The sequence below is a fragment of the Schistocerca piceifrons genome, chromosome 1 (genome assembly GCF_021461385.2).
Source record: "Schistocerca piceifrons isolate TAMUIC-IGC-003096 chromosome 1, iqSchPice1.1, whole genome shotgun sequence".
Lineage (NCBI taxonomy): Eukaryota > Metazoa > Arthropoda > Insecta > Orthoptera > Acrididae > Schistocerca > Schistocerca piceifrons.
Window position 1 is genome coordinate 605,333,161 of NC_060138.1, and position 24,132 is coordinate 605,357,292.

Below are 24,132 nucleotides of genomic sequence, written 5' to 3' on the forward strand. Positions count from 1 at the left end.
GGCTGTGACCACCTACTCATCGTGTGACACGTTGGGAGGAATTTTTGGGAAATTTGGTGGAAATGTTACACCACTGACCCACCTTACAGCTTACGTGAACCTTGTTTTCGCATGTGTCGACACCTTGCTGTTTGTAGCGTCGCCGAGATTGAGACTAACGTCCGAAGGCACCACGCTTTTGCCTTATAACTGAGGGAGGTTGCAAGCACCTTTGAGCCAGATTTCAAACATATTCGTCGCAATGGCTGGCAATTCCAAAAAAAGCGATCCTTTAAATCTGTTGCGCCTTCTACGAAGATTCATTAGAACGTTAGAGAAAGAGCAAATACTAGAAAGGATTGCATGCGAATGAAGAAGAAAATTGGTCGCTTTGTCTACGAACAACCTATCCCGCCGCTTATCTTAGAACGGGAAAAGACGGAAAATCTATATGTGTTTGTTTGGTTCTCCTCAATGCGAAACCAGTAACTCGACTACTGTGCTGCCTCGTTGTTTGAAACCTTCATGAACAAGGAATAGCCCTCAAAACAAGAATATGTCGTTTCGACAGCAGTCTGTTATCTTCAACAAGCATTAGGATTTTACGGGTTATAACATGTATCTATAATCACGATAGCTTAGTTACTACGCGACTAAAGGTGCGTGATAGTACCCACAGCGATGAATTGCGTCGTTCGACGACACACACTAAGGAAAATAAATTCCACACATGTTTGTGATATATGATTGTTATTTCAGATAGAAAAGAAATGAAAAGTCTGCTAAGAGGAACCTTTCCATTACAAACACGTTTTGCACGTATACGAGTATGTTGGAGCTTAGTCTGCGTCTGCACACCAACCAGTATGGGTTTTTCCTGCTTTGCCAGAATAAATTACTTGAATCTTCCACGTCCAATTAGAATTATAATCTTTCGATGTAGTCTCTGAAAGTGGGTATTTACATCTTTGGAGATTTTTTGGATATGAGCATTAAGTCGTGATCTGACTTGTTTCATATTTCTGTGTGTAACGTCTGGGCTTCTGGGCGCTGGGGGGTCAGCACGACAGAATACACGACAGAATATCAATCCTAAGGGCCCGGGTTCGATTCTCGGATGGGTCGGAGATTTTCTCCGCTCAGGGACTAGGTGTTGTGTTGTCTTAATCATCATCATTTCATTCTCATCGACGCGCAAGTCGCCAAAATGGCGTCAACTCGAAAGACTCGCACCCGGTGAACGGTCTACCCGACGGGAGGCTCTAGTGACGCGACCCCCCCCCCCCCCCCCCCCAGTTGATAGAAATGAGGGAAATGATTGAAGAACAGTATCAACTTGTCGACAACGATGTCACAGGAGATAGATCACTGGACCAGTTGGTAAAAGGGATAGGTCAATGTGATATTGCGCTTCATGTACGTAGGTATTACCGAGTCGCACTACCGCCGTGTTGTGTGATAAACGAGGTACGCGATGAAAAAGTGTTCAAGAAGCGCTCAGCGTGCGTCGTAGATTTCATTCCTCTGCTTATTTCCCATCACGAATTTTACGAGCAGTGTGGCCGAATAGACCGTATTCATATTTTACAACAGTCTTTATTTACAAAAAGCAAAACAATGTAGTGTTGCATTAAGAAACCGTCTACTCACACACGAAAAATTTAATGTAAGAGAGTACGATCGCAGTTTAGGTGAGAAATTTGATATAATTTCAACTTTCGTGAAGAAAGAGCGATGAGAGATTCAAAGCAATATGTAGAGAAATAGATTCTACCTCACTGGTTCATAAAAGCGCTAAAATTACATCGCCGTGTACTCAAATTTTCCAGAACGTGAAAATGCAACACATGTAACACGTCAGGCATTGCTGTGTATGACTTACGCCAAGAGGTCTCGATCGACAGCCTGAGATGGTGATGCTGGTAGCCGTGTAGACCTTCCTGCTGAGCTAGGAGGAGGCGCGCAACGCTCACGCGCGTTACGGGGCGAGGAGGAGGGAGTCAGCTGGAGCGCCGTGTCTGCCGGCTACGCGCTTCGTTAACGCACGACGCGTGTTTACGCAACTGGAAATAGACGCGGACAGCTGCGACGCCAAGCGGCGGCACATGCGCTGGCACACACACACACACACACACACACACACACACACACACCTGGTGGAGTGTACGGAAACATGGTAAAAGACACGGAACCAACTCCCTTTCTAGTTACTGTGTAAAGGACCGAAATTACCTGGTTTGACGACTGAATCGTTTTTGACAACACATAAGAACAGTGAGAGCAGTTAGTGCTCATGAAATGTACGCTAATCTCATTAAAACTGCAACATCAGGATGGGTAGCAAATAATCAAATTTTACTCATTGCGTGTGCGTGTCGAAGGAAGATTACATTATTAGTTATACAGGAAATCTGCCGACGCACCAATTGCGAAGTCTAATACTCACAGCTGCCATCTCTGGCGGCAGCGATGGCTTTAATCTGGATAGGAGTGGACTGTGGGAAAACCGGAACAGAACAGAATCGAAGTATTTGAGATGTGGTGCTATAGACGAATGTTGAAAATTAGGTGGGCTGATAAGGTAAGGAATGAGGAGGATCTACGCAGAATCGGAGAGGAAAGGAATATGTGGAAAACACTGATAAGGAGAAGCGACACGATTATAGGACATCTGCTAAGACATGAGGGAATGACTTCCATGGTACTAGAGGGAGCTGTAGAGGGCAAAATCTGTAGAGGAAGACAGAGATTGGAATACGTCAAGCAAATAATTGAGGACGTAGGTTGCAAGTGCTACTCTGAGATGTAGAGGTTAGCACAGGAAAGGAATTCGTGGCGGGCCGCATCAAACCAGTCAGTAGACTGATGACCAAAAGAAAACGGAGTGGAGACGAAATGACCTTGGACGACAGATACAGTTGTGTTTTTACATTTTGCTTCCACGTGTTATCAATGGGTGAGAGATCTGGAGAGCTAGCACGCCAGGCAGCAGTTGAACATCCTCTGTACCGAAGTAGCCGGCCGGAGTGGCTGAGCGGTTCTAGGCGCTTCAGTCTGGAACCGCGCGACCGCTACGGTCGCAGGTTCTAATTCTGCCTCGGGCATGGATGTGCGTGGTGTCCTTAGGTTAGTTAGGTTTAAGTAGTTCTAAGTTCTAGGGGACTGATGACCTCCGATGTTAAGTCCCATAGTGCTCAGAGCCATTTTTTTGTACCGAAGTGGGTTGGGCAACTATGGGGACATGCTGTCTTGTCCTGGTGAAAGCAGCACCACAGAGGACCTGAAGATGAGGCACAGCCTTTAGCCTTAACATGTGAGGACTGTAGCGAATGGCAGTTGTAGAAGTGGGCGAGTGCGATCTGTACTGTTGTAGGTGAAGGTGGTTGTCACGCTTCACCACCCAGGTTGCCCATGCAGTGACGCAGTTGAGTGGTGGCAGGTGTAAAGTAACTCACAGTTGTGGAAAAGATGCTGCTTGAATTCGTTCTCTATTCCATACCAACTACAGCGGTATAAACGGAGCTGGAAGGGCGGTCAATGGCCTCCATGGCGTTGGCGGCCACAGTCTGTGAAACCATCCAATATCAGCCGTAGCCCGCCAGAGGATGGGCGGGAAGGTGCTGGTGTTAGCATTGGCGGCACCAACGCTGTCTCAGGAGTGGCGTCTAGTAGCGCGCGGACTCACACAAGTGTAGCTGTCCTGGTGCCGTAGCTCAGTACGGCATATAGAAGGCAGGGAAGGACCACATAGCGAGTTCTAGCGCGGATGATGACGGTTGCGTGTGCACGCACTGGCGGTGATGGACAGCGATAGCATATGCCGGTTCTAACATTCTGCGTGGTGTCTGTTTGTTCCAAGTCGTGTCTCCCTACCAATTTCGCGCAACGACGCTCTGAGCGTGTTTTTCAGGGAATTGACTAGTTTGAACCTGGGACCTGTTGCTGGTAAGGAGTCGCCAGACCACACATGACATGTAGAGTTCAGAAGAGTTCAGTGAGACTAGCGATGATATAACCAAATACTTAATGATTTCAGCGTCAGCTCCTCTGCACTCCCTGCAAAAGAATCTTAATACTAACTAAATTTACTTGAAGGGGTTCAAGGCTTTCCTATTTTTAGTTAGCTGGTAAAATAACGTCGAAAAAGCAGTTAAGTTTACCATTGGAAATTTTATCCTATTCACAAAACACTGTTTATAAATTGCTCTATTGATAAAAGGAAATGTTTTAGTACAGGATGATAAAAACCAATTGTGTTCAACAAAAATGTGAACGAATATTCCCTGAATGGGTTTCCAAGTTCTACAATGGATCGAAGGATGACCTATGCCATATCGCATCTATAATCTAGGTTTAAATTAAGTTTCACAAAAGAGAAAACTATCAAAATGGTCTACAGTGACCCTCAATTATCTTTAATTACTTATCTAACTTGTCGTAAATTACAGTGGCTGATGTGGCTTCTCGATAATTATATTACAGAAAAATCATAGTGTTTCAGATTTTAACTTACATAGCAAATGTGAATACCATGAGCTTCAATTGACGATCGACACTAGTATTACGTAAAAAGGGGATGTAACAGATGAGACTTCTGCAGTTCTGAGTGAAGCCTTATGCGCTCAAAAATGCGGCATCGCGTGCGTTCATTACCTTGTCGGTGTTCGTCAGGGGGCAGCGGGCAGCGCAGCTCCATGCATCTCGCCGTCTCGTAAGCAACTCTCTTCTCTCACTTCTCCTTACTACAATTTACCGAAGTTGGTTAAAAAAAACTATCTGGCTGTGTTTTCATCTGACCAATCAGGGTCTCAATGTTAACCTTAAGCTCTGCCTACAAAAATTCTGTCTATCCAATGAGAAACGTTACACTTTTCGTGGTGGGGCAATGTTTTTAAAGTTTGCAACGCAACAGAGACGCGAAAAAGTCTCACGCTAAAACTTGCAGCTGGTGTGGCCCTTTTGGTGTTATCGTAAGATCTATACTGTTCTTCTGGAGGGCCCTAGCTTTTAACATGGGCTGGTGGGGGGGAGGGGGGGTGGTCCTGTCGGTTAGCTGAGACGTGGTTGCCCGTCCCTTATCGTAGAGCCTTCTAGCTCAACACGGTTCTGCTCTCGGCTTCTGTTCTCGTTTCCCCCCTCGGAACTGCGTCTGTCTCACGGTGGGAAGGTATGACATGCATTTAGGCATTCTTGTGTTAGTCTGTGGTATTCCATTTGCTCACTCGTTACTCGTATTACTTTGGTTAATTTAATGTCACGATTTATTCGGAGCTATGTGACATACTACTGGATTTGCTTATCATGTCAGGGTTTTCATGGAAGGTGTTGGATTTGCCTGACACCTTACACGGTAAAGGGTGATGTACAGAGCGACATTGTTAGGCCACTCGGGTGGTCATTAGACTCGACCTTATGCATCACCAGGAAGGCGTCTCTCAGCAAATGGTAATCACCCAGTTCCCCCTCCCCCCCCCCCGGCCCACACACACACACTCCTTCCTCTGTGAAGGCACCAATACGGCAACTCTACACGCAATAGCCTGCAGCATGCTGACTGGTCTCGGATGGCACACGGACATAACCTCTCCTCGCTACTAGCGGCTTTCGACGACTGCCTGAGAACGTTGTTCTGAATTTGGAAGAATATTTACAAACCGGATCGGTTATTGTTTCTGAAGCAGCTGCGGGACTGTGCACTAAGCCATACGTCTGAGGTGCATGATGGTTGGTCGTGGTACCATTTGACCTTGCTTTACCGTCATGTCAGCGCCTCCAGAAGCCCTGTAAGCTCTGTAATGTGTAGAAAAACCTCGTTTCAGAGGTTCAGGCTGAGGTCGTCAGCACTGTCACCTCATGGAAGCTTGTTCTTGCACCAGGAGCCTAGTTACTGGAGCGTCTTACGATATCTTGTTTACGCCGTCGTTTTTCTGTTTCTGTCGCAAGAGTCGTTTACTACACCATGCCGAAGCGTGGCACAGTAGTTCCCACCCCATCACTCCAGATGATGGGCGCGAATGACGATGACGAATCTGGCGACGTTGGAATTATTCAGAGGCTCCATACGAATGTTCCTCCATTGCGATACTATACGCAGTACCGGCAGTCGTCTGAGAAGGGAGCGTTGTTGTTGGAAACAGCCACGATGCTGTGCTGACAATTCGTGGAGCTACCGACTTCGTCGCGCTATCAAGCCCATTTCTTGAATCAATGTGCATGAGGTGCTTGTAGCATCCTGCACGGTCCAGGTAGTTATAATCAAATGGCAACTACTCTCCGACGTCAAGTATGAGCTATAACTATTACGTAGTAGCGAAACATATTGTCGCAGAAGATGCTAAGAAGCACCGTGATGTAGTGGTTATGATACTAAACTGTTGCATGTTGGATCGTGAGTTCAAAACTCACCTGGACTGTACAGTCTTAATTTCTATATTCGGTTCGAGTACATTCCAGAAGTATCCACAAATGTCAAGAATCATTGTACTGGAATGTTCTGTAGCTGTATATATACTGCATGTGTTCTGACCGGGGGCGTTTCGTTCCGTGCTCTTCTATGTGCAAGTGCTGAATAAACCTTTGTTAAGTGAACTGTTCGTCATTCACCTAATTGCACCTTCTTATACGTGACATTATTAGATTTTCTAAAACGTTAATTTAGGACCGATTTACACTGGAAAAGTAGTTCCACTTGTGGCCACCAGGTGCAGGTCTTGCGCTGCACACCTTTTGTATGAAGGCATCATATTCACGCCGTCATTTGACGAGACGTAACGTGAGTGAACAGTACACCCGCCAGGTTAGCCGAGAGTGCTAATGCGCTACTGCCTGGACTAGGGTAGGCGCGCTGGCCCCGAATCGAATCCGCCCAGCGGATTAACGACGGAGGCCGGAGTGCTGGACAGCCTGGATGAGTTTTTAGGCGGTTTTCCACATCCCACCAGGTGAATACTGGGCTGGTCCCCACGCCCAGGCTCAGTTACACGGCTCGCAGACATCTGAACACATTCACACTATTCCATGGATTACCCTAGACGCAGACATTTGGGGTACTCTAATTCCGTACTGGGGGTATGGGGTGGCCTCAGGAAGGGCATCTGGCCACCCCTCCAATTAACCATGCCAAATCCGATTAACCATGCCAACCCTGCGTCACTGCGGCAAAAAGGCACAAGCAAAAGAAAGAAAGAACGTGAGTGAACAGTACCACTGTAGAGAATAGAGACCGTGCGTTGATACTGAAACTGTTTTATGTAAACAGTAGCAAACACAGTGCTGCATTGAGATGGCAACTCTGACGGAAAGGTCTGCTGGGAGGACCGATGTCAGTAAATGGTTTAAACAGAATGATAATGAAATTCGAAAACACTTGTGAGCATGGTGAGACACCTGGAAAGTGAAGGCGTCCTATCCCGGTGGGAGTTATTCACGAGATTGCTGCTGCTGTAACTGATCGTGCAGCACGTGTGCCGGATAGTGCTAGTGCGCGTGCAATGTCACGAGAATTATCCATCCCACGGTCAACAACACGGAAATCTCTGCGGTCTATTTTACACTGCTACCTGTAGAAGATCCAGACGGTGCAGCAACTGTAATCTGATGATCCGCAGCAAAGTTCTGGATTTGCTCTTCGGTTTACAGCACGGATCGAAGATGACATGTGGCCGTGCAATATTCTACTGGGTGACGAGGCATATTTCCATCACAGGCTTTAGTGAATACGCAGAACTGCCAAATTTGTGGTAGTGTTACAACGCATGTTGTGCACTAAGAGTCATTGCACTCACAACACAGTATATGACTGTGACTTTATTAACGACCCGCTCTTCTTTGAGGAGAATACATCCAGAGGGACAGCCAAGCTTTTTTTTTCATTTGATAGATTTTGCTAAATCTTTGTGGTGGAATTCCTCATCCCGGTATTCACCTTACAACTGGGGGAAACCAACAAAACCCCAGTCGGGATGGCGCTGGATCTGATTCCTGATCACTGTGAGTTTCTGGTTTAGGTTTCTAGTGTAATTGATATTCTAGTGATTGATGGATTATATCTGATTTCTGTGAGTTTCTAATTTAGGTTTCTAGCCTACCGCGGTGTCTGCACGTTAACGAAACCTTTGGAGAACGCGTGATTCCTGCTTTGAAACACTGCTACTGTTTCGCAACCATTGTTTTCGTGCAAGATGGGGCAACACCTCACGTCGCTTGCCCAGTAAAAGATCTGCTTAATGCAACCTTCCACGAACGTGTTATCTTCAGAGATTTTCCAAATAGGTGGTGTGACCTCATTTGATCTAAATTCACGTTACTTTTAACTCTGGGGATATCCAAAAGAATACTTTTACCACGGACACGTTCGGTCTGTATCTGATCTACAGGCCAGTATACTGTTACAAGTTGCTCAGATTCCACCGGAACTGCTGCGAACAACTGCTAATTACGTCAGTGTACGGATGCAGCATCTAGTTACGTCTACGGTACTCATATTGAACAAACTGTGTAATCAGCAGTTAATAATGAAATCTACGTTTCTTTTCTTACTTATTTTACCTTTTTCGCCCCAGTCTCATTCTTGAACCATTAAATATGGAAACATTTCTGAACGACTTTCTTGTATTCAAAAACAGACTTGCACCTGGTAGCAAATACTAAAATTAATTTTCTTCAGCGTAAATCGGTCCCGCATTAATGCATTAGCATGTCTACCAAGTTTTGCTACCATACTATAATTACAACCCACACAGGAATTCTGTAGGTAGCTGCACTTTACCATAAAGCAACCGATACACACGGTGTTTATTCTCTAGGGAATCAGCCACGTACGGTCGTTTAGAAAATGCATAGGTAGAGTATGGCTCACCTTAGCCTATCATCTCGATATTTGCATTACAATCATGGAGTCCTGATCAAAGCGAGTAGCCATGTTACGGAACGATATACCACAGTCTCTCTATTGGCCACGGTCCGGCCACTGTCGCCTCATGCTGCTAGACGACGCTCATAGAAACAACCAACTCTAAAACGCGATATCTTAATGAGAAATCTGCTGCGTGATATCGCTTTCATTCAGAATGGAGACGGAGTCACTCGTACCTAATTTTGTACGACTGCGCTGAAATGTTGATAATTTCCTTTCCAAGCCCGTGGAACACTTCACGCCAGTTTTATTTTTGTTGCATGTCGACACCTTGGTGTTGCAACATTAATGACCAAAAATGCAAATACACGGAAGTTTGCAATGACTTTAACTGTAAGTAGCATACATGTGCTTGAAATGAACTGTTTACGAAAGGTATCGTACATGGCAATGTGAAAACAAGTCCGTGCTCTAGGAGTAGCGTGTTTGATGAGTAACTTCAACATCCTAGACCCTGGGTTAGATTCCAACGGTTGCCTAAATTCTGAACAAAAATCATCAGTAACAGCGGCCAAAAACTTCCCGCGTATGGACTCACCTTCGTTCAGCAAAAGGCGTTGTCAGAGAAGGCGGCGGCGTGGACGGAAGCACCCTCTTGACCTTGGGGTGAGAAACTGCCAGTAAAAGGCGGAAGTAACATCAATGAACAGTTGCATGATGATGCTGCAGGTAATGCAAACCACTACATTAAAACACATATTCTGTACCCACGGGACAGGTGGCCTCAATTGATGTGAAAACTATATAGTCCTACCCACGAACAAATACAGTTCGCGCAACTTGAGACACAGACTGGGATTGCATTGCTGCCGGATCGTAGCGACGGCTGCGATAAGCGCATACATGAAGAAAGCGTGCATGCTGCAAATTATGACTCTCGCTTGTCTACACAGAGCCAACGGCCTTGCAGCAGTGGTAACGCCGGTTCCCATCAGATCACCGAACTTAAGCGTTGTCGGGCTGGGCTAGTACTCGGATAGGTGACTATCCGGCCTGCCGAGCACTGTTGGCAAGCGGGGTGCACTCAGCCCTTGTGAGGCAAACTGAGGAGCTACTTAATTGAGAAGTAGCGGCTCCGGTCACGGAAACTGACATACGGCCGGGAGGGCAGTGTGCTGATCATATGCCCCTCCATATCCACATCCAATGACGCCTGTGGATGAGGATGACACGGCGGCCGGTCGGCACCGTTGCGCCTCCATGGCCTTTTGGGAAGGAGTTGAGGTTCTTTCTTCCTCTGCAGACTGTGTTGTTTACAACCACCATCATCCGTGACAACTCGCAACAAATTAGAAATTAGGATGGGGTGGGGGGAGGGGGGCTGGAAAGAGGGCGAAGCCTCTCGCCGGAGCATGGTGACATGTGTTAATGGACAGCACACTAATTGGAGGGACGTCAGGGTGCGTTAATCCCGCCGGTATGACCATTATGACTTACTTCAGTCTGCATAGTTTACATCGCCGGTTGCAACTTATTATCCGTCACGGCCGGCCACTCCTCCTTCCACATTTCAATAGCGAAACAGCCTGCAGGGGAATGGCATACAGCAACACTTCTTCATGTTCCCAGCGGGCCTCCTGGGCTGCTTAATCTGCTTGCTGATCAACGTAAATTCCTACGTGGTCTTGTACGCAGAAGCACTTTACATGCTTCCTCTGCTGTTGAAGAAGCAGCAGATGGACTGGCATTGCTTAGATCATTGCGAACGAGCTGTTGCTTCTGTGTTGTCTGTATTGGATTTCGTAAGTGAGCCTGAAAGACGAATCAATTAAACGAGGTGGGAGATCAGGCAAAAATTAATAAATGAATAAAATGAAATCCATCCCCGTTTTTGAATATGATATGTTTGCAACGATGAAACGGCGAACAAAATATTGCCGTAGCACCGAATATAAGGGTATGATAATGCATCCAAAAATGGCAGCATGTTTGCAGCATAAAAGTTTATCAACTTCGCATTGAGGAAGGTTTGCTTGCAGAATGTCCTGTGACGTTTGCACCCTCAATTACGATCTGTAATGAACATTCGTCGCCTGCCCTGCTTAGAGTCAGTCACTGAAAATTGTGATTCCTTTCGGCGTTTTCCATTTTGAAGGTCACCTGCATAGGCGAGCCTAGAGTTAAACCTTTTCCTGTCCAACATACCAGTTTCGCTTTGTGCGTCCTCTGCTCTCTGCGTTTCGAACATTGCCACTGCATTGCGTCACCACAGTGTTTCATCTAACAGGCTGAAACCTGTTTCTTAACCTTAGGTTGTGTGCTTTTAAAGAAGTCTACTCGGTTTGCCACGTTAGCAACTAGCGTTAAAATGCCCATAGTGGGGAGCGCTCCCATTATTCGGGAGGACGTTCGAGTTAACACACACATTGCACCAGTGCACACTGTTATGAGCCGCAGGAAGACGCGAAAGCCACATGTTACGCAAAATATCGTCGTTTAAACTTACTGTTTGCTGTCCTTCCTTGTTCATCAGGTTTCACTTTATTGCAGTTGTCGATTATTACGTTGTACTTTGCTTAAGGAAAACATGAATAGTTGATAAAATGCCTCGCATACAGATAAACCGACGTCCAAAAAACACACGTACTGTCTGTTATGCATCGTGCTGCTGTGGGACAACTAGTGAACAGACAAAACTTGGCTCACTTGAAGGAAAACGTGCAGAGGGTTTACCTTTTGTAAATACTTGCCTAGGCTTTCAACATATATTTTTCTTATTATTAAAGTCGACACCTGTGCCCTGCAGAACATTCAAGACTGTTGTTTATTTTAAAAATAGCTTCAGTGAATTAATCCCTTTCTTTGCGACGCAACCATTGTAATATTTACGACCTTAGATGTATTAGCAAGTGAAATTTTCGCTGAATTCATTGAATCGGATATTGAAATCATTCTGTGCAAGACAGCCTGTAAGGCAGGACGTAATTTGATCAATGAAAGTAGAGCATGAAGAATAACAATACCTAAATCAGGAAGTTAAATATTACTGGATTTTGCATACTGATAAAAACTTTTATTAGAAATCACACGTAATAAACTATCTAATGCGTATATGTTCAGAAAAATAACCACTGTGGTAGGTTTCTGATGTTGGCGGCGAAAGTGTTCACATTGTATTTGTATTACCATCCGTTAATTCATTACTGTCGTGTGGAGTGATTTTCTGGGACAGTTATGGACACAGTTACTTACAGCTTTACTCATCTTAGAGACTAGATACTTTAAGTAATACCAACAATCTAGCAGCACAGGTACACCACACGCATAGCGTTGTTAAGTATCAGTCAAAAATAAAATGAACAGTAGCACTCGTAAATGTATGGTTAGGAATAAGGATTAATCTACACTATTTCCTTATCACACCGAATTAAGCACAAATGGATTAATAGTACAGAGTTTAAAATGTTTACTCTCCTACTGAATATTTTAGTGATGTGTTAAGTATAATGTACATAAAATGACTCGTAATACTGGTCACATTAAGCAAAAGTTCATGGGAACGAAGTGTTACATTTGAAAATCAGCTGACAATGCTACATCACAGCAGATTTTGGGGAATATGAACGATGAGGGACGAAAAGAACCAAATAACTAATAAAAGTTCCAATTTACTATATTTACAAGATTACTCGTGTGTTCTCCTTTGCTGAAATAACCCTTATGTTTCAATCTTTTTTTAAATGTCAGTTACAGTGACAATCTCGTTCACAGTAATAAAATAATTCGGTATTACCAGTTTAATGCGAAGAGATGCTAAAATTTGCGGCCTTTAATTAATGTGAAGCGCCATGTGTTTGATATAACGAGATGATTTTTTTAAGTTAATTTTTTTTTTCTATAGAATTTCGATACTGTTCTGACGCGTGCTTGCTGTGCTTTGCGGTGCGTTGCATTTCCTTCCGAGATATAAATGCACGTTCAGTCCCATGGGTGATGCACTTCCACAGAAAGTCGATGGAACAAAAGTGGCCCTGTTTCTAGTGAGTGACAGGTAGGCCTGAAAAATACTGCATTCTTTTCCCGTACGCTCTTTGTTTAATGGTTCATAAATGCAAAACTGGACCTAGTTATCGAGTAAACTAGCTATCCCAACTTTCTCACGCATTCAATTGTGATTTGCGCGAGCTATTCATGTGGTAGATATCAAAATATTATTTTCGATAGGAGCTTTCAAAGAAGTGGATAAAGGGGAAGAATTAAGAGTGTCTAAATGCATTTTTCTAACACATATCACTCTAGAGTTCCACTCCCACGAGAAGAAAGAATATAGTATACAATCATAGGTTTTGGTTGGTTCAAATGGCTCTAAGCACTATGGGACTTAACAGCTGAGGTCATCAATCCCCTAGACTTAGAACTACTTAAATCTAACTAATCTAAGGACATCACACACATCCATGCCCGAGGCAGGATTCGAACCTGCGACCGTAGCAGCAGCGCGGTTCCGGAATGAAGCGCCTAGAACCGCTCGGCCACAGCGGCCGGTCATAGGTTTGGGATCCGTGACCTATACGAATGCAAGCATTTCATCCAGACAACGTGATGGGAGGCGGGAACGATTTCTGGCCGAGCCTGCTTCTCCCTCATTATCCGTGATTATTCCATCCAGTGATACGTGACCCATCATAAGGATACTTCTTCGTCTTGCCTTTGTACTTCATTGACCAACAGCTAAGCATAATCAAGAAAATAATGGGCTACCAAAAGATAAGTTGATTTGTAAAAAATCTCTGCCATCTCTCTTACGGAGTCTCTAACTAATTTCAAAATTCATGCAGTGCATTGAAGAATCGAATTTTCTTGGTAGGAAACACTGACATGTTCCGAAGAGAAAGTTCGCTTGGCCGCACAGGCATGAAGGTCACAGCTGTTTAACTCCAAGAACATTTCTTGGAGGCCTACGTACAGTCCTGAGATCGCCGTGGCCGAGGAGGTGCAGACATACGCAGTCGGGAGACAGACCACAGGAAAAATGCCAGACATGTTCGCTTTGGTGAGTTAAGGCTTTTGGCGTGGGGAGGCATAATGACATACTGACACCCAAATCTCTGAACGGGATACACTCGCCAATCAACGTTATTGTGGCATTCCACTCCTACCTCACGGGCGTTTTTCGAGGGTTTCATTCAGCCCTGATTTCATGTTTATGGGTGAAAATGCGTAAACGCATCCAACTGCCACGGCAAAGGAGCTCGCGGAACAAGGGGATATTCAGTGACTGGACAGTCCTGCCCGTCCCCACAACTTAATTACCATCGGGAACGTTTGTAATTCGTTGGTGAGACGTATTGTAGCATGCCAACGTATCACAACGGCCGTCCAGCAGTTGTGAACAGCTCTAGTGGAGGACTGGAACGCTCTACCAAAAGAGTTTCTTACCAACCTTGTCGCCAGCGTGGAATCACACTGCAGAGCTTGCACTGCTGTCCGTGGTGATCATAAACCCTATTAAGAACCATGTCCAGCTTTCGCAATGTCAAAGTGACCGTCATAAATCGCGATAACCTCAGTGCAATTATTGTCACTTCTGAATGTCTCATTGCGTATTACTTTTGTGTTACCTTCTGTGCTATACTGCCGCAGTTCATCCAATGTATAGTGCAATTTTCATCGAACTGGAAATACACTACTGGCCATTAAAATTGCTACACCGCGAAGATGACGTGGTACAGAGGCGAAATTTTACCGACAGGAAGAAGATGCTGCGATTTGCAAATGATTAGCTTTTCACAGTATTCACACAAGGTTGGCGCCGGTGGCGACACCTACAACGTGCTGACTTGAGGAAACTCTCCAACCGATTTCTCATACACAAACAGCAGTTGACCAGCGTTGCCTGGTGGAACGTTGTTTTGATGCCTTGTATAAGGAGGAGAAATGCGTACCATCACGTTTCCGACTTTGATAAAGGTCAGATTGTACGCTATCGCGATTGCTGTTTATCGTATCGCGACATTGCTGTACGCGTTGGTCGAGATCCAATGACTGTTAGCAGAATACGGAATCTGTGGGTTCAGGAGGGTAATACGGAACGCCGTGCTCAATCCCAACGGCTTCGTATCACTAGCAGTCGAGATGACTGGCATCTTATCTGCATGGCAATAACGGATCGTGCAGGTTCGACGACGTTTGCAGCGGCTTGGACTATAAGCTCGGAGACCATGGCTGCGGTTACCCTTGACGCTGCATCACAGACAGGTGCGCCTGCGATGGTATTCGTCATCCGGCGTGATGGTATGGGGTGCCATTGGTTATACGTTCCGGTCACCTCTTGTTCGCATTGACGGCACTTTGAACAGTGGACGTAACATTTCAGATGTGTTACGACCCGTGGCTATACCCTTCATTCGATCCCTGCGAAATGCTACATTTCAGCAGGACAATTCACGACCGCATGTTGCAGGTCCTGTACGGGCCTTTCTGGGTATAGAAAATGTTCAACTGCTGCCCTGGCCAGCACATTCTCCAGATCTCTCACCAACTGAAAACGTCTGGTCAATGGTGGCCGAGCAACTGCCTCGTCACAATACGCCAGTCACTACTCTTGATGAACTGCGGTATCGTGCTGAAGCTGCAGAGGCAGCTGTACCTGTACACGCCATTCAAGCTCTGTTCGACTCAAAGCCCAGGCGTATCAAGGCCGTTATTACGGCCAGAGGTGGTTGTTCTGGGTACTGATTTCTCAGGATCTATGCACCCAAATTGCGTGAAAATGTAATCACATATCAGTTCTAGTATAATATATTTGTCGAATGAATACCCGTTTATCATCTGCATTTGTTCTTGGTGCAGCAATTGTAATGGCCAGTAGTGTATAAATTTTGGTTCTTGGAATATTCAAAGCCTATTTAGATCAGGAACCATCCAAACTATGGTCTCAGAAATTAAGCGATGTGAACTGGTGAACTGGACTTGGTGGCAGTACAATAAACAAGATGGCTGGGTGAGGGTACTCACAAAGAAGATGGATATGTCCTATTTGATGGAGACTGTGTGGATAAACATGAATTCGACACTGGTTTTGTTATACATAACAAAGTAGCAAATTCAGCTAAAGAAGTCAAAGCTGTTAACAAAAGAATATCCAATATAGTACTCGGAAACCCGATGTCCGACGTCACATTTAGCAATGTGAATAAAACAGATGTGGAAAAGGAAGAGTTCTATGACTAACTAGAACGAGAAATTGAGAGCATACCGGCTACAAATATCAAGATCGTTCTGGGAGATTTTAATGCAGAAGCAGGGAAAGGAGAGTTCTATATACCAACTACAGTAAGGCACAGTTTGCGCGAAGAGACCAATGACAATGGTCAGAGGATGATGAACTTACGAATCTCAAACAACATACGAGTATGTTCGACTACTTCGAACACAGGATACTGCATAAGGGAACGTGGTGCTCACCGGATGGAAGAACTACCAAACGAAATAAATCACGTTTAGTGGACCATTCGCCTTCCCTACCACAGTTCTCACGTGCTTGTCCCATTTCATATCGCTTTTCAACGTTACCCCCAGATATTTAAACGACTTGACGTGTCAAGATGGACATTAGTAATACTGTGTCCATACACTACAGCTTTTATCTCCTTACCCATCCGCAATAAATTACATTTTTCCACATTTAGGGCTAGCTGCCATTCGTAAAACACCAACTAGAAATTTTCTTCGATCCTTGCACCACGGCATCATCAGCAAACAACCTCTTTCTGCCCAGCCTGTCCTCCTACTCATGTGTATTGACGATACCCTTGTCTCTGATGAACAGTCGCCGTCGAAAACAACGTACTGGGTTCTATTATTTAAAAGGTCTCCGGCCTACTCACATGTCTGTGAACTTATTCCATATGCGCGTATCTTCGTTAGCACCACGCAATGGGGCACCAAGTCAAATGCTTTCCGGAAATATATAAATATGGAATCTGCCTGTTGCCGTTCATCCGTAGTTCTCAACATATCATGTGAGAAAAATGCACGAGCGATGCTTTCTAAGACCATGTTGATTCGTGGACATAAGCTTTTCAGTTTCAAGAAAGTTTATTATATACGAACTGAGAATATGTTCAGTGGTTCTGCAGTAAACAGAAGTTAGGGATATTGGTCCGTAATTTTGCGGATCTATTCTTTTACACTTTGTACAATATCATCGTCAAAGGGGGAAAAATCGCAACTTGGAGAGGGTACTAATTTTGGTAAGGTAAAACAGAGATAGACAGCCGTGCGGTGAAATGGCCAGCGGCTGTGGTCCTGCAAGTACCCGCTTTGCAGCGGTACAGGTCAGTTGACAGTGAGTCTTCGTCGCACGTGACGTGTTGATACTTCCCTTGACTCTTTATTTTTTTTAAAAAAGTATGAATTTTCAATGATTTTAGTTTTTAATGAACTGAAGTGTTATATGGCATGTCAATACTCTTCCATTTTTCTGTAATTTACACTGTGAGTAGTTATGGAAACTTGCATTTCAGGGCTGCATATTTTTAGCTGCATCCGCCATGTTGTTTCTCTTTGAGTTCCTGCCCCCTACATCAGGTGACGCGCCTGGGTCAGATGTCTCTGCCGACTGGGAGAGGTGGCCATATCATCCTAGCCACTCCGTAAAACTTAGTTCTTTTCTTAGTTTTGAGGGGAATTCCTTTATTTCACAGATATAAAATAAATAATTTCGCGAGATTGATTCTTCTAAAGCAGATGGAAAGACGAAGACTTCAATTAGTAAAAAAATAAAGGTTATTCAGGCAGAAAAGGTTCTATACAGTTCAATTTTCTAAGGGAAACCATAGAGCGAAGAATAAAAGCCGGTTGTGATTCAAAAACTACAACGGGTCCAGGTTCGTATTTGGGTTTAGCCAGTGAGGAACAGCTTGTGCGATTTCCAACAAAACCGACTGTACCTGTAACAAGTAGTTCAATGAAAACATGTCAAGATTATTGTATAACTTTTTAATAGGAGTTCCGCCTGGATTTCAAAGCGTTTTGCCAGCAGGCCATCTACGGCTTGTGCATCTGGCCCTGATATACGTGTGAGATGGCCAACTAATACATAACACACACAGACACACACAAACACACACAAACACACACACACACACACACACACACACACACACACACACACACACTCACACACACACATCATAGTTAGTTTGATATTTTGTCTAACTTCGTGAACGAAAACTTATTTTGTTTTTTATGAATACATAATGCTATGTATGTAAATTACCGAACTTTTTTTTATACTTTAGTGTTTGATATTGGCCTTTGGAAAAATCATGGTCATCTATTCCTCTTCTACCCTAAATGTGTCATTTTATTAGTACTCATGTGACCTGCGCTTAGTCTGTTAACAGCGGAAACTTCTTTTCTCATCAGTCAAGTGTTGAGAAACCAACGTTAGTGTCGAATATGTTGCTGAAGCCCCAAATTCCCTGTGCCTTTTATCTTATGTCCCACATACACTCACATTGTCCTCTCTGGTTTTGCGTGGTTGGTGTGTGTACAGTGGCAGGAATATGTACAGTTACCCACAGAAAAGGTTTTATGGGGGTCAACACGGCTGATGTCTCTGGGACCAATTACAGTGGACATATAATCTGAATATAGCTATTGGTCAACCACAACCACTTATCTACTTACAGCTGGGTTGTGTTGCAGATAAGACAGTTACCTTTTGTAGTTTATCATTGCGTTGGAATAAAATTCGATGTTGTTTTCGCCACATTGATCAAATAGTAGCACACATCGCTCATGTGTATCTAAAAGCTGAGACTCAATCGACTCGAGGTTGTGCCTCTGCGCTGCATGACACCTCAGAGCTAATAGCCGCTGCGGCCACAGGCCACCACCTGGTAGCCAACGTAGCGGCTGAGTTATGCGCCTGCCAGCATGGAGGTAACTTGAGCGCGGGTAACCTGGTTAGTCCCGTCCTCCCGGCCACTGGAGCTTATAAATAACCCTCGTGCCAGCTAACCTTATAAACAATGGCTCTTGTTGAACTGACAGCGGTGGCAGTAGGCTGCAAATTTTGTGATTATTTAGCTGTTCAGGCAGCTTAAAAATGAGTAACTCGTATTTATAGCCGCACAACTCGAAGAGGAGGACAACTTTATCCGGCGGCCAATGTTTCGCTGCCGAGTCGGGGCCTGTTTGTTTCGCCGTTTCAGTTTTCTGTTATATTTCTCTGGCTACAGTAGCGAAGCACTTTAGTAAATAGATTTTCTTTGTATCAGTCTCTATTATTGTGGGGTCAACATCTTCATGGAATTTTCTTTCCTTTCTTCTTCTATCCATTTTACCCACTCAAGGAGCGCGTTAAAAAATGATAGATGGTTTGACGAGTCTGGATTTTTATCCTCACAAAATCTCTTCCTGAATTCACTATTTCTTCCAGTACCTCATACCATTTCTTATCAGGCTTCTCTTTAAGCTTCTCTGTGGATCCTTGCTTCGTTACTATTACTTCAAAAGCTGGAGAATTCATTAAGATTTCTTCTGCGATATTAGTGTCTTCTAGTATTCCCTAGTTTCTGCTAAAAACTTGATTTTGACTCACTTTGAACTAATAATCTCGAGAAGTCCTTCGGAGAGTCGTTATCTATTCATAAATATGGCCACAGAATATCAAGCGTCTCTTGCGCACGGTTTCATGACCATATAGAGCTGTGTGTAGAATAATGATGTTCTCCTCTTCATCCACATTCCATTTTCTTGTATGTTTCTGCAATATTAGACAGCTTTCCAACATCTGTAGTCTATAAATAATGTCACAATTTCGCTTTGCGCTGTGTTATTTCTCGCTATCTTGTCAAAAGTTGCCGTGTTGAGAAACGTGGCTCTTCTATAATTATAAGGTTTATAACTTAAGCAGCGACCATCCACTAGTAGCTTGTGGTTTAAAAAGTTTATTTAACTTAAACGATTACCTGTTTCAGAATAATTACAAATGCATCTTCAAATGACTCTTGCAGCTTCCCTTGTATTCGTCACTGGTGTGGTGGTTTTCGTTCACAATTTGGTAAACTTAACGAGACGTTACTTTTTTCTTTTTGAGCTTCACTGTAACAGTAATGACATGATTTTTAAGGGAGTAAAACATGGAGCTGAGCGAACATTTACGTGGTTCATGTTTCGTTGTCACGAATTTGTCCTGTAATCTGTTGAGCGTTCTAAAATTAAGAGATACTGCAAGAAATGCGTAGACGATACTCCTATATTATTTTATGGCAATAGCTGCGAAGCTGATGTCTTAACTAAAGATCTGAGCATATTAGACAAGAAAATCAAATTCACGGTTGCACATGAAATAAAATGTATAATTAGTTTCGTATACTTTAAACCATTCATCATAAGTAGCAAACACCATTTTGACTATTTTCGAAAGCCAAAACCCACAGATATTACAATCAGTACTACATACCACCGCCCGAACTACCATAAGATGGCTGACTACAGCTCAGTGCATTGTATGCGTAAAATTCCACTCAACACTGCTGAATAGGCATCGGCGTAATTTACATCAGCTGCTCACAGTAATGGATATGATACGTCAGTAATAGATATTTCTCTCACTGACTATCCAACAAACAGCAACTGTGAAGGACGCAAAATCGACAAAATACGCAGTCTTACACATTCAGTTTCGAACCTGTTCAAAAAGAATAACGTGAAAATTAGCTTTTGCACCAATTAATAAACAAAAAGTGGTTCACTCGCTACCTCACATTTTTATCCCCCATAAAGGATCAGGAATTTAAACCCAACATTAGGTAGAACTTTTTAAACAAGGTTTAAGAAACTCATTGATGCCCTACAACTGAATAATCAAATTAACCTATGTCATCCAACTTGTGGAAAATAATCACAGAGAAGATAATGTAAAAGACAGTCTGCAAATTTTACATCATACAGATAAGGGTGGTGCAATGAATCTTCTACAGAAGATTGATATCCACAGATATAAGATTACCTTCCCGGACCTGATACTGGATGAGCTAAAAGAACCAGCCAATATCATCTTTCTAAATAACTTCTGAAACCTGTTCTTATCTTCCAAACCAACTTAATATAGCCATAGTCCAAAGTGAGCGTCGATCATCTTCGGTTGTCCTTCATTTAAATGTTTTCACATGCAATTTCTATTACAGAATGCAACTTGTGTCCGATGTTTATACTCAGTTTCATTACTGTTTTATTGAGCTCTCTTATGCTTTATGCAGTGTAGGTCACCTAATGCTCATTTCCAGTTCTTGTTCTGTTCAATGTGCAAATAGCTTATTTTATCCCACTGTAACACACATTGTATCTGTTTAGATCGTTAACACCTATAAAAGTTTCACTGTTCAATATTTGTTTGTGCAAACGTAGCCAATCAATAGAATGCCTTATTAGAACTTACTGTACATACTTTTACATCTGTTTTCAACTTTTAAATTAATTTCATTTCTCTAGCAAACACGTATTTTTCTGTTCCCGTATAGCCTACAAAGCATCTTTAACCTATCACTTTGTGAATTCTAACATCTATGAATACATTTCTGTTATTCTTGTGAAACTTGGCCACGTTTTGAAAATGTCGAGAGTATGTGCTGGCATGGAACATAAAATGCAGTTTCGGAAATTAAACAGAAATTACGTAGTAAATGTCCAAATATGTGCTAGTTTTAAAATGCACAACACAAATACTGTCGAAATTCGTCATAAGGAAACATCCACCAAGTAAATTTTTGATCAGTTACATGTTTCATTAACTGAAAAAGTCTTCTGAATATTTCTGTGAAGGCAAAATAAAAAAAAAAAAATCTTTCATTAAATTTAACAGACGGCGCCACAGCAGGAAAGAAAGGAAAACTATTAGAGCAACCTGAAGATGGACTTGTAATTACACCGAAACCGGTAATTGTTTGCATTAAATGAACTTTTTAAAGCCATACTTGTGGCTTGTCGCTGCTTACATTACAAAAAAATATAACGATATTACTTTCTTGTACAGTAGTTTCATGGTGATTCTGCACTTCCCCTGAAGTTTCATGGCTCCTATTTCTGAACTTCTTTCAAAACCTAATGCGAATACTATCTCTCTAAGATATTTGAAGGAGGATATACGGTAAAATCGCCTTATATTCGAACATTAGTTGAACTTTAATGCAGACTTTCTACATAATGTTTTGTCTCTTAGGATATGTCGAAGGCTGCTTTTGCCACTGTTTCTCTGTAGCCTATTGTGTTTCTTCTTTAGTCTTGATTATCACAGGTAAATCATCAGAAAAGCCTTTCCAATTTTCATATTTTCGTATATTTAACGTGCTTTAATCAGTCTCTACAATTTATTTTAGGTGAAAAGCTCGTCTTCTCGTCGAACATCTGTATGTATCTCAAAAAAGTTCAGGTATTTCGCTGAGTAATTTTTTACTTTTAAAGCTGTATTTCTAAGAAGAATCTGGAGTCCTCATTCTCTGGTCTCAGTGTCCATTTGTTTCATTTATTTGTTATTTTGTGACGAAAATTTCGAACTTTTACTGCCCATGTCGATCGTTAAATGTAGTAGACCTATGATCCAATGCACCGTTCACAGACGACTGCAATTTCGTACCATCCTATTATTACTTTTTGATAATTTTAGACAGAAATGTAGGTACCTGCACTTGGAATTGCTCCACTTCATATGAGTTAAGCATATGTGGTTATGATAGTACCATTTGTTCACAAACGACTGATAAGATCTTATGAAGTGAATAATAAAGGTACAATACAGTATCTATGCGATGGAGAGGTACATTTAAAATTAAAATAAGTGCGACGTCGGTCAAATTTCACTGGAATAAATAAAAGAATGCGACGTAATACTTCATACAAATGTCATTACACAATAAATTAAAGATAAAATGGATGACGCAGACTTTCTGAGCGAAACGCACCCCCTTAGTAATGAAAGGCGAAGAGGGTAGGCATTATATTTCTGTCTGACGGGAAAACATCCCCGGTCACCATCAGTTATTCCTTCTGCAGCAGCATCTCGAGAGCTGTAGACAGGACTCGCTCATCAGTCATGAGTCGCGCTCCTCTGGGACTTTCTCATAAATAGTGCGCGCAGCAATGAGCGAAACCTCGCATTTCATGAAAGTTTCAGGGTGCCGAAATGAGGTTTTTACTAATGAACGCCGAGCAGAGCAACAGTAATTTATCACGTGACTACGTGCCCACGATAGTTATACATACTGGCACTCTGAAGTAAATAAATCTTACAGATTTTTAAAATATGAATGCATTGCTTTAGTTTTTTGTACAACCAATGTATTCTTTTTAAATAAAAAAGTTTTCTGGTAAATTTGTCATAAGGTACTGAAGAGCTAAAATAAGTACAATATTTTAAGATACTGATCTACTTGTTTCCAAAAGTAGCAATAATACTAAGAGAAAAGATTTGTAATGTTAGTTGTATTAACAACTTAACAGCGAGCCTCTCAGTCCACGTTTTCATTAATATGTACAACTACAGATTTTGAACATTCTGTAGGACCTACTGACTCATTTCTGCGTGTTGCATCAGTTGTTACTGTTACGCTGTACGTAAATAAATGTACTACGTTTGCTTTTTCAAAATTAAGGACAAGTGCACTTCGCGAGTATACCTGACAATTCTTTGAGAAACACTAGAATTTTCCCTCTCTAGAAATATTTGAATTACAAAGTACAACTCCTCGCACTTTATTTCTCTTGAGTACGATTAAATTAGTTACTTCTGAGGATATCAGTTCAATAAAATTTCTAAGAAAGTATGATGATCCCCACAGTAAAACGATTTGGTAAAATAAAAACAATGTCAAATAGCGATATTTTGTTATTTAAGGTTTGTAAAGCATAAGACAGAGGATAGCTCAACAAATTAACCAAATACTATGGAGTTATTGTTCACTAACGGGCTGTCAAATACTTCATTTAAGCGCAAATAACCTAATTTTTCGCTCAGAATGAAGCGTTTGGTATCTCATTACACAAATTTAACTCTACTGGAGTAGCAATGCTGATTTTGTGAAACCAACTACACTTAGTGATTTTTCCAAAATACATGATTTTGAATGAAACAGTATCCCTTTGATTACCTTTTGAAACTACTCAAGTAGTATAAAGACTCTTTCGGGCTGTCCCTGACCTGCGGAACCAGTCGTTCGTGTACATCTTTTCGCGTAAAATGCGTCTTTCACAAACTGCGGGGTACTAGCTTAAAACATGTCCAGAATATG

The 24,132-nt window shown here is 42.7% G+C and overlaps 1 protein-coding gene across 8 annotated transcripts in view; it reads right to left on the reverse strand.

The window, feature by feature from the left end:
• LOC124792708 (GTP-binding protein drn-1-like) overlaps nt 1-24,132 on the reverse strand; it is a 293,003-nt gene that overhangs the window by 142,459 nt on the left and 126,412 nt on the right. Inside the window, exon 1 of one of the 8 annotated variants that reach the window (XM_047257966.1) lies at nt 9,432-9,510. The exons of 5 other annotated variants lie outside the window; for them this stretch is intronic. The gene's annotated coding sequence lies outside the window, so the exon portion shown is untranslated. Of the gene's footprint in view, nt 1-1,861; nt 1,970-9,431; nt 9,511-24,132 lie in introns of those variants that run through there. 2 more of the 8 variants (XM_047257962.1, XM_047257964.1) reach the window with 2 other exon arrangements.